We start from the raw sequence: 12,523 nt of genomic DNA on the forward strand, positions 1-12,523 counted from the left end.
CTAACAATTACTTTCTTTTATGGAATGTGTACCACATATAACCGATATTTCGTTTCTGCATCAAATGAATCCTATCCTTACTGAATGTTTTTTTTTTTCATTTGTATTACCTACATTTTTTTAAGTTATAGAAGTAATCATAAAATAAATGAAATTTCACACAATCAAATTTTATAATTTGTCGAAAAAACGGGTTTTTTTCATTGTATTTATTTACCTAAATTTTTAATAAACCTGTTACTATGAAATTTTAAATATATTTAACTTGTATTTTAGTGAAATGTTTCATCGCATATATTTAAAAATCAATATCATTATTATTGATGGAAATTTCGTAAGGCAGTTTCCACCACTGTTTTCAGCTTAAACGTGTTTCTTGAATCGGGGAAACTCAAAAATGGTTTGCCTTAAGAATAGAAAAACTACACATTTGAAACAAAATTCAAATGTATTACGAAAAGCTTTTTCTAGTGATAATTCAAAATGAATAATAATGATATAAAAAAATTAAACCAAAATATTAAGACTCTAATTTTGAAAAATAGTGAAAGCTAAAATCAACGGTTTTATGGACCCTCTTAAAGCATTGTTTCGTGGGTTGGTATTCCTGATTTCATAATGTGGGATAATTCAAATTTTACAGATAATTGACATTTGTCACCTTCAAACCATTATTTCTGCGTATCTTTTGCACCCAAGTAAGATTTTTTAACAATTGTTACCAAATCTGTAACGTACACTTACACTTCGTCTCAAACCTAACTTGACATTTTTCGAAGCTCAGTTTGCCAACATTCAACAGTAAGTTGCATGGTTGCCAACTAAGGCTGTCAAAATAACTAAATTTGTTTATAAAGTCATTGTCACACTTGTTCTTTGTAAAAACACAAGCTTTCATGATAAATTGAAGCTAAAAGAGTTTTCTCATACTTTTAACAAGTTTACTAAATTAATTTACTAACGATACAATTTTGAAGACAGTAAATAATGAGCTTCATGAACTTCAATATATATTTTACAACAAGTTTTCAACTATCAGCCTCTTATCGTGAGAAACTTTGGTCCTTCCCTTTGAGGAAACTATTTCTCAGAGCCCTTCCAAATAAGGGATTCTCAAACTTGAGGGTCCTATTATTATTTTTAATTGTCCTAGTTAAGTTTAATTAAACAAGGACACTTATTAAGGAGACGTCTAAAAATATAACGTACCAAATATCTCCAATTCGCAAGTTTAAAAGTGTGAACATGCTAAACCGAGCTCTAAAAATAAGTAACCTGAACCTGGAAATCCTTATAAGCACATTTTCCATCGAAGAACATTTATATTCCATTAAATCAGAATTTTAGAAATACAGTGGCAACAAAAAGAATGAGCACGGGATCACCACCAGATAAGCAAATAAATGATAGGAAAAGCAAACAGTAGCAAACATCAGAATTCGATCAAGTCAGAAATGAAAACAAACGCAAGGAAAATCCAGTAAAGTCCGATAAGACGTAAGATCGCTTTTATAATCGATGCGGGATGCCTAAAACAACATTAAAACACGTGAAAAACAGCGCGTTAGTCTTAAATGAAAAATTAAATTCGTGTCAAAAAAAGAAACAAGGGGCTCGAAAAATCGTTAACTCGTAATGGCTTAACAATTTTCGTGAGCAAGTTTCCGATGCGGCCAAGATTTTATTATAAAAGTTTGAACGTAAAAGTTCTTGGCCTAGTTACATATTCACATAATGAAGCTTTCCAAGTTTTTACTGAGTTTTACATTTAATTGACACGAACTTGTGTGAAATATTGCAAATTTTATGTGTTTCATGAATGATAGCCATCTCCGTCAAGGTTGGTGCTTTAATCGTAATAATAATAGTAATGACGATTTCACTCGCCGTTTACAAGAAATAATTTCGGAAGAAATGAGAAGTAGGAAAGAAGTAATTGCGTTCATCCCACGTCTCCTATTTGAATACTAATGTTCCTCGTCACATTTCCGCAGACATCAGAAAATATTCTTGCTGATCTTCGCGAATTAAAATTAATAAAATATAAGCACGTTCTCCTCAAGCCATCTACTCTCAAGTGGAGTACCTGTTTTAAAGTCTCTTACATCCGAATTTTCGTTTTATTATTTGCATTGCTTTCCATGCAGGTGGATTCTAGTTTGTTTTCTGCTCGTCTTGTAAATTTGAGTGCTTCTGCCACCAGATCATCAATTTTAAAAGCGATAAACAGAATTGCTAATTAGTATTCCTGGTTGTACTTCGTTTTAACGTGATATACAAACGATATCGCCTGTTACGTTTTGTAAGTACACGGATGTGTAAGTGGTTATAACGCTGCCGCTACCAATCAGTTATGGTTATTGTCGTCTTAATTGCCAATGCCTACGTAACAATACTTGCTAAATGTACCCCTTGTATTGATTTCGGTAAATTGGTAGGCGGCTTGTTGGAATATAGCTTTGTTATACGAGACATTCATGATTATGGAATGCCAACAATGTTGCGACAATGAGCATTAGACAGATTCTACAGATTTCATGCAAGGGTTATTGAATCAATAAACTCAAAGCACTCCTGAGAATTACTTTACGCACCGTAATTATTCGAAGTACGAATAACTGGCTACGTGTTTTAGGTACAAACCAGAAAAACTTCATCGATCGTGGAATAATTCAATTAAGACCAGATTTTGAAATTATTCACAAGGAAAATGTTTTGTTCACGATTTATGTTTTTTTGGAATGAAAAATCTGCCATGTTTTAAACATTTATGTAACGATCCCTCTGCTTTGCTTGGAGAACTGAAAAATAAAAAAAAATTGTCTGCTGTGACATTAGATTCAAAATTAATCCTTCGATCGTTGTTTTTTAATTTATCTTTGTTCGCTATTCGATCAGAGATGAAGTTCTTAGAACAACAGAAAATATACGTCTAGTCTAGTTAATAAACCCAGCAGGATTGCGTCAATCTCAATCTCATCACATTTAAAAATAATTTTAAAAAACCAACAATCTTTAAAGATACTTAAAAAACAATCGCAAATAAATACAGTGAAACCTGTCTATGCCGGACTCTGTAGAAGGCGGAAAACTGCTCATCGCGGAAATTTTCCGCAGTCCCGTTTTTTCAAATACCTAATTTAATGTATTTTGGTCCGTATAAGCCGGAAACTGCATAACGCGGAAACGGAAAATGTTTGTAAGTCCCAAGGTATCAAAATACATGCACCCAACTCTGTGTAAAACGGAAGCGAGAACAAAATTGATGATTTCTGCGAAAAACATGTAATTCAATTCGTAGACCTGCAGGTGCATTTTTTGTCAACACAAAGTCACTGTTTTCAATTCTTATTTGATTAGTGTGTCTCGTGGTTGTATGTGTGTTCGCAATGGCCCAAAACAAGACCAACAACAACAGCAAAATGGATTTAATTAATGTACACGGGCCGCAAAATTTGAGTCTTAAAGAACTTTGCCAACAAGTTCGGTTGCAAAAAAAAGCAATTATAAAACATAAAATAAATTAGAGAAGAATGGCAAAGTGGTGAGCGTGTAGCCAACCTTTTGCAGTTGACAACAAGAATGGAAAATATATCTCAATGGCCGAAGAACCAAAGAAAAATAAACGACTATTTCAAATAATTCTTTTAGATGTACCTATGTATTGAATTTAATAAAAATTGTTTTCCGTTTTATAGAGGTTTACTTTCCGTCATAGCCGGGTTTCCTGTAAAAGCCGGAACCCTGTTTAAGACGGATCAAAATTCTGGACCCGCGCGATTCCGGCATAGACAGGTTTTACTGTAACTACTTAAAATCATAGAATGATTTTTTTTTCGAACAAAGCAATCCTAGCCCTCTAGAAAGTCAATTTAGCAACAAAGAACTGAACCATCGTTAAAAACCGAAACAAAAATTGGCATTGAAGACAGACATCCCAATGGCATGTAGGATAAAAGTAGATTTATAACAAATGTTCAGAAAGTATTGTAATAAACCCCAATCCGTTGAACTTCTATTTTCATGTTTTCTCGACGTTTCAAGAGCTCTAAAGTTAAAAAAAATTGGTCGATTTTTTTAGATGGATAGCACCCAAAACTACTAAACTGACTGTTGTCAAATTTAATACGTATTTCTAGAATATCGTATGGATAGTAAAACGCTAACCAAAAGTTGTTTCGCTTTCCCCAATCAATAATGCTTGCATGGTAAATGCTGTTTAAATTTTATAAAATAACATATACCTGTGATTTATGAATCCGCTTGATTTTTTTTACCCTACGCATCCCGATTTTTACAAAAAATCCACATTGTGTAACAACCTTTTACAATAATATCAAAGGAACATAGACCAACGCCCGAATAACTCAGTACGTAGAGCGTCGTATTAATAACTAACGTGAACGTCACGGGTTCGATTCCCCCTTTATGCCACCTTTTTACTTCCCGAGCGTAAGCAAAGGAAGTATTGTAATCGAGTCCGTCGGTCGACTCTCTACTTTTACGTTTTCTCGATCTTTCATGACCCCTAGAAGACGAAGAAATAGGTCTCCCATTTCCGTCTGTCTGTCCGTCTGTCCGTCTGTCCGTCTGTCCGTCTGTCCGTCTGTCCGTCTGTCCGTCTGTCCGTCTGTCCGTCTGTCCGTCCGTCTGTCCGTCCGTCTGCCGTCCCGGATTTTTATTAGACAGATAATCTCCGAAAGTACTCGACCGATTGTTGTGAAATTTTGTACTTATATTAAGAATATCATGTAGATGGTAAAACGCTAACCAAAATTTGTCTAATCATCCCCACCACTAATGCGATGACGTCACTTCAAAATTGTACATAGTAAATGGGTTTTCAATTGTATAAAATAACATAGTCCTACACATGTAGTTTACAACTCTGAATCGACTTTTCACCCGAAACGTCCAGATTTTTGGAAAAAAAATCAAAATTATAAAACAACATTTTGAAATTTAATTTTTAATCTGCTAACCAGAATGCTTTGAAATGTTGCAGATATTTTAAGGCTATAAAGAGCATCATAAATGTTTAGTCAAAAAATATTTGCTTATCCCCTCCAAAAACTTGATGACGTCAGCTCAAAAGTTTGTGGAATAAATCATATCTAAAATGTACAAAATATGATGAGTCTGTACCTGTGATCTATCACTCCATTCATATTTTTTGGATTTGCATATACAGGGTGACTCAAAAAAATTAATGAATGCGTAAATTTATTTTACTGATTTACTCAGAAACTACAAAACCGAATGCTTTGAAATCTTGCAGATGTTTTAAGGTCATAAAGAGCATAATAAATGTTTAGTCAAAATATATTTGCTTATCCCCTCCAAAAACTTGATGACGTCAGCTCGAAGGTTTGCCGAATAAATCATATCTAAAATGTACAAAATATGATGAGTCTGTACTTGTCATTTATCACTCCATTCATATTTTTTGGATTTGCATATACAGAGTGACTCAAAAAAATTAATGAATGCGTAAATATATTTTATTGTTTTAATCAGGAACTACAAAACGGAATGCTCTGACATCTTGCAGATGTTTTAAGGTTATAAAGAGCATAATAAATATTTAGTCAAAATATATTTGCTTATCCCCTCCAAAAACTTGATGACGTCAGCTCGAAAATTTGCCGAATAAATCATATCTAAAATGTACAAAATATGATCAGTCTGTACTTGTGATCTATCACTCCATTCATATTTTTTGGATTTGCATATACAGGGTGATTCAAGAAAATAAATGAAAGCGTAAATTTATTTTACTGATTTACTCAGGAACTACAAAACCGAATGCTTCGAAATCTTGAAGATATTTTAAAATTATCATAAGCATGGTAAATTTTTGATCAAAACGTATTTGGTCGTCACCCCTAAAAAATTTATGACGTCACCACAAAATTTTGCTGAATAAATCCTATCTAAAATGTACAAAATATGGTGAGTCTCTTCTTGTGATTTATCATTCCATTCAAATTTTTTCGATTTGCATATACAGGGTGACTCAAAAAAATTAATGAATGCGTAAATTTATTTTATTGATTTAATCAGGAACTACAAAACCGAATGCTTTGAAATCTTGCGGATGTTTTAAGGTTATAAAGAGCATAATAAATTTTTAGTCAAAATATATTTGGTTATCTTCTACAAAAAACTGATGACGTCAGTTCAAAAGTTTGCCGAATAAATCGTATCTAAAATGTACAAAATATGATGAGTCTGTACTTGTGATTTATCATTCCATTCACATTTTTGGATTTGCATATGCAGGGTGACTCAAAAAAATTAATGAAGGCGTGAATTTATTTTATCGATTTAATCAGGAATTACAAAACCGAATGCTTTGAAATCTTGGGAATATTTTAAAGTTATTATAAGCATGGTAAACTTTTGTTCAAAATGTATTTGTTCATCCCTCCTAAAAAAATTGATGACGTCACCCTTAAATTTTGCTGAATAAATCCTATCTAAAATGCAAAAAATATGATGAGTTTGTACTTGTGATTTATCATTCCATTCATATTTTTTAGATTTTCTTAACAGGTGGTTCAAAAAAATTAATGAAGTCAATTTATTTTATTGATTAAATTAAAGGCAACACTTATTATTAGTTTTACACCCCAACCAACCCAATTTGGTAGACACAAAATTTGTTAAAGGAAAAACTCGGTTGAAACATAAGGGTAGCACGCTTATTTACATCGACTTTAACATTACAGACCTGCATTTGTTTTATTCGTTCACTTGGTTCCGCGAATGTGAAATAGACATGTTTATAATCAACCAATTGTGAATTTCACCGTCAAGAATTAAAATAAAACCCAATGTTTTATATAATAAGCGGAAGTCGAAGCAATAAAACCGATGGTCGTTTTGTTTACAGTTTCTCTGTTTGACTCTCATGCACGTATGCTGTTACGCTTGTCATCTTAAATTAAGAATGTTTATACATAAACGATTTTCAGTTGCCGTATACGTAAGTAAATTGTTTCATTATTTTATTGATTATAAAAAATCAATATTCAAAACGACCCAATTCATTTTCCCGAAAATTTGAGAATACAATAATTTTATTCTTAGTATTACACTACATCTATCCCAACTGATATACGTGTCCTTGCAAAAATGTTGATGACGTCATCGCAATTTTTTTTAAATTCCCACTACAAAAATGTAATGAGAAAAAAACACAATAGGCATGCAGTCGTCAAGTTTCCGACAGCGAGGGAAGTACTGTCTAAACTCTTTAGACCAATTTTTTTTGTTAGTCTTTAACTGGTGTTAACTGTATAAATAAAATTTTTCAGAATTAATTATAATTTTTCGAAGAAGATGGGTTTGTTGGACTGTTCTTCAGAGGCGAGGGCAGTTCTGTCTAAATAACTTTAAACCAATTTTTCAAATAGAAGTAGACCAAAATAAGCTAAAAGATAATATTTGTAAAATTTTCACTTGAATAGAACATTTGAAATTTAATTCACAAAAACTACAATAATATGGAGACCAAATAATGGTGCTATATTCTAAGTATGAACTGAACAAAGCGTTAAAATGTATTAAGATCCCAAAATAAAGACCAATCACTTATTAGTTTATATTGTTATTATGAAAAATATATATATAACTATCGATTTAAACGAACCCTTAAATCACAAAATTGTTTACCTATTCTTTACATGTAATAGAGTCCATCCATCGAATGGTTACTTTCATGTTTTCTCCACGTTTCATGACCCTGAGAGTATAAAAGAATATATCTCTCATTTTCGTCCATGTGCAACCTGTCTGTCGCCTATATTACCACTGTCGTCCGTGTCGATATTTATTAGACAGGTAATCTCCGAAACTACTGGACTGATGGTTGTCAAAATTTTCTAGTTATTTTAGGACTATCATGTAAATGGTCATCCCCATGTACAATTTAATGACCTCACCTGAAAATTTTGCATGGTAAATGCTAAATTTTATCAAAAGACATACACCTGTACCTGTGATATATGAATCTGCCTTGACTTTTTACTCTAGGCGTCCAGATTTTTACAAAAAAATCCACCTTTTGCAATAACATCAAAGGAACATAGAGCAAGGCCCTAAAAACGAGTGAGTAGAGCGTCGTACTAATAACATGAACGTTTCGGGTTTGGTTCTTTCATGATCCACTTTATTTTTTACTCTCTAACAGTTATTATCTACTTATATAAATAAAATTTTACATAATCAATTGTGATTTTTCCAAGAGGCTGAATTTATTGGAGTACACAGGGGCGAGGAAAGTTCTGTCTAAATAACATTGGACTAATTTTTGTAACAGCGATAAACCAAAATAAGCTAAAAGATAATATTTATATAATTTTTACTTGAATAGAACATACGAAATTTAGCGCACACAAATTTTATATATTTTTTTATATTTTTATTTTTTATAATGAAAGCACAAGAGATGGGGACTAATAATGCTATATTCTAAATATGATGATATCGTTGAATTCAGAGCACCATCTCAAAATAAAGACCAACCACTTACTAATTTTGGAAATAATAACTATGAAAAGAACATGACAACTATTGATTTAAACTAACCCCTAAATCACAAAATTTTTTCACATACATTTTGCATGTAATAGGGTCCATCCGTCCAATAGCTACTTTCATGTTTCCCGACGTTTCGTAACCCTTAGCCTAGAGTATTAAAAAATATATCTCCCGTTTTCGTCTGTGTATAGCCTATCGTCTGCCTGTCGTCTGTCGTTTGTTGTCTGTGTCAACCTTTAGTAGACAAATATGTATTCCAGGAGTGGTCAAAAGTTGAGCGAAATTTGCCTGATCGTCCCCAGCAACAATTTATTTAATTATCTCACCTCAAAATTTTGCATGGTAAATGCTATTTAAGTTTTATGAAAAAACATACATCTGAACCTGTGACTTACAGATCGGCCTTGATTTATTTACTCTGTAGCCAGAATTTCTTAAAAATTAGATAAATTTTTTCTGATTTAATTAACAAAATGAAGTGTTCTATTTACTATTTATTTTTATACAAACATAAACAATTTAAAAAATGTAAAGACGTTATAAAGTTACAAATGAACAAAACAGAAATTTTGAAATAATGCAATTAAGTTTTTGGGAAAGTTGAATAGGTGAATTTTGATTAGGGATTTACTAGATTCGTGATAATTTTACTTTAAAACGTTGACAAAATTTTTGAGCCAATCTGTTCCATAGTTTCTCCTAAACTACTAAACTGATTGTTGTCAAATTTCTTAGATATTTCAGGAATATTATATACATGTAAAACGTTAATCAAGATTTGTCTGGTCATCCTCACCAATAATTTGATAGTGTCACCTCAAAATTTTTCATGACAAATGCTGTTTAACATACCCCTGTACTTTTTTCTTCTTACGCTGTGGATGTCTGGTCTTATCTACATTATTATAAGTAAGAAACATTTTTTTTAATTACGTTTACATCATTAAAACTAAAAAAAAATAATATAGGGCCAAGATGAGAAATATAAACAAACATTAGTAATTTTTTGAATTTCGTGGTTATGGTGCCACAAAATCCTTATTCAAATAAATCCTATTAGTACACAGTGCGATTAGAAATGGCGAAATTGAGGAAATGAATTAGGGAAATTTTAATTTCAGACTTTTGAAGAAAAATCGAAAAACAGAAAGGAAATGATTTAAAAGTATATTATTTATAAAAATTTAAGTATAGAAGAATTTATAGGTACTCTCGTTCAGAATTAAAGTTACAGAGAACCGTTAACTGATGTGATTTCTAGAAAGTTCCAGCAAGCTTTTGTTCGGAAACTAGAGGAGACAGAAAAATTTTAATTTCAATATCCTTCCACGAGAGCAATAAAAAACACGATTAAATATAGTAATGGGTTTTTGTCTTTGATCGTTGGATTTTCAACTCAAACTTCCAAAATGACAGTAAATTGTCAAAACTTATATCAGATCAAAATCCATGGCTGTTGTTGATCGTGTTTTTTATTACTCGCTAATTTGAGGAGAATTCTTTTCGGAAACGAGTACGAAAAAAGAGTTATAACTAGAATTTCAAAAAAAAAGTAATGTTGCTTGGCTATCTGTGATAATTGAGAACAATTTGGGTAAGAAGAAGCAAAAGTTGCAAATGGAAAAGTTCACAATTCCGGGAACGTTTCCAAACTAAAGAATACGAATATTCCAAAAGAATCACATCACAAGCCAGAAAATAGAGTGGTTTAAAAATGTATGCAGAATATAGTCACTTAAAAAAAAGTTCTAGAACACTGGCAACCTGTAAACTTTTTAGTATTCTCATGTGTGCTGCTTCCATTTTTCATTTTGTACCCAAAATAAGAAACAGAATTTGTCGATGAATACCATTTTTAATCCCCTACTCAAAAAGAGCAGTGTAAGCTTGAAGCCTTTGTGTCTGACTGTAGCGATTTTTTTGTTTGAAAGCTGATTTAATCGACATGATTCTTAGCTATATTGATGACAATTACTTCAACCATTACAAGATCATCAGGTCATAACACAGCTGGCATAGAAGTTAGCGGATCTTTATCAATTTCAGAAGTTTTAGGGATATAGGATTAAGGTTTCTGATTTGATTTTCAATACTTTTTTGAAATTTTGAATATAACCTGCCCAAGACTTTCACATGCGAGAACAGTCCTTTAAAAACAGTTTATATGTTTTTTAAATTTTGTTGAAATTTTTACTTCACGTGTCTTTAAAACTCAATATCTCAGATATTTTAGGAAATTTTGGAACGCCGTTTTTTGCACATTGTCGCAATTTTTGTCGGTAATCAAACACAGTAAAAATGAGTTTCTAGTAGCTTAGTAGCTGCATTTCTGGCGTTTTGTAAGCTGAAAACAGTGTTAAAAACCGCATTCTGAAATTTCCGTAAATAATTGAGATCTTGATTTTTAAAGATACCTGAAGTAAAAATTTCACTAAAATTAAAAGTAAAATGATGATAAACCCTTTTTAATAGAAATAGGTTACGTAGCGACTGGTTTTAAGTATTAACACTGTTATCACATTTGGAGAAACGTCTGTTTTTAATCAGTCGATTCAACCGGAGGTTTTAAATAAACCGTAGCATCCCTATTTGAGTAATACAATTTATCTGAAGCAATGAAAGGATGGGCGAACAAACAAAATTAAAAATGGCTTTCGTTTTCCGATGGTGTTAAAACCAAATCATACGGTTCGTTTGAAAGAGTAAATAAAACAAAAAAAAAAAGCTTCCGATACCGGGAATCGAACCCGAGCCTCCTGGGTGAGAGCCAGGTATCCTAGCCACTAGACCATATCGGACGTTGAAAGCTTCAGTGTTAGGATTTCTCTGCCAGCACTTGAAATGTTATTTTTACTTCAAAATCATCATACTGTTTAATTTTCTTTAATTAACAGCATAACTTTACATTCGCTGCCTTTCTACATTCGTTATTCGTGCATGATAATTGACTAAACAAGAAATTAATTATTGTATTTTTCCATGTACGATTTCTACTACAAAATATTCCTTTCTTTTTTTTAGAAAGCTGAAAACTGTGAGTTAGGTGTATGAAATATTTTAGAACAGTGCTTTAGGCCATCCAAACAAACCATCCATCAGTAGGCTGATGATCCGGATCGAAAAGGACAACCGAAAGATAAAAAAGTTAATACGATAACAGAGGCTCATTGATGCTGAAAAAAGATCAACAATATTACCTTGACATTGTAGAACATTTACATATTTTTATTTTGTTCATATATATTTGTCAGCCGTGCTGTAGAGTAAATTAACCTTAGATTTCGATTTGAGTAGAAAGATTAAACTCGACGATATTTATTCCAGCAAGGGTAATGACAAGAACTATTTGAGTTCAGTCTATACTTAGCCTGATTCTTATCTATTCGTTAATGAGCTAGCGACCCAACTATAGCTTTCTAAAAATATTCTTACTGATTAAATATAATCTATTTTTTCCGGTGACACTCTCATAAAAAGCTGCTCTTCCCGACTAAAATATTTATAAATCATGTCGTCAACAAACTTTCTTTTTCAAAGCTAACCCCGTACGGGATTTCATCGGAATTTTTTGTCACTTTGAACTCCTAGGTTTTTTCAAAACTCTTCCTCGTTCAATTTCTTACTTACGCTGAACTAATTTCAAATCAGTGAATCTACTTCTATATCGAATTCTAATTTATATTGCAAATGTTTCATACTTCCACTGGACTACTTATTTCTACAACGTCAAGGTGAATTTTTTGATGTTCTAGAATTTCTGGAATATTCCTTTTTGATCCTTTCAACTTCCCGAGCATAAATGAAGGAAGTATTGTAATCGAGTCCGTCGGGCGATTTGCTACTTTCATGTTTTCTCTACTACTAAACTAACAGCCGTGTTCATCTTAGGGAAACTAATATATACTCACTACCAAAATGTAAGGGGTTTAAATACAAAAATTAAGGAAGTGTATGTTAACACAACCTTGATGTTAGAAAA

General features: G+C 32.1%; 1 protein-coding gene and 1 non-coding gene across 2 annotated transcripts in view; one reads left to right on the forward strand and one right to left on the reverse strand.

Annotated features, from left to right (window-relative positions):
- Window positions 1-12,523, forward strand: part of LOC135128550 (proteoglycan Cow) — a 317,893-nt gene that overhangs the window by 247,228 nt on the left and 58,142 nt on the right. The gene's annotated exons all lie outside the window — the stretch shown is intronic.
- Window positions 11,271-11,342, reverse strand: Trnae-cuc (transfer RNA glutamic acid (anticodon CUC)). Its single transcript has one exon. It is a non-coding gene; the product is annotated as a tRNA-Glu (tRNA).

Source organism: Zophobas morio, unplaced genomic scaffold (assembly GCF_036711695.1).
Source record: "Zophobas morio isolate AGI-343-1 ecotype UQ-CSIRO unplaced genomic scaffold, CSIRO_AGI_Zmor_V1 ptg000014l, whole genome shotgun sequence".
Classification (NCBI taxonomy): domain Eukaryota; kingdom Metazoa; phylum Arthropoda; class Insecta; order Coleoptera; family Tenebrionidae; genus Zophobas; species Zophobas morio.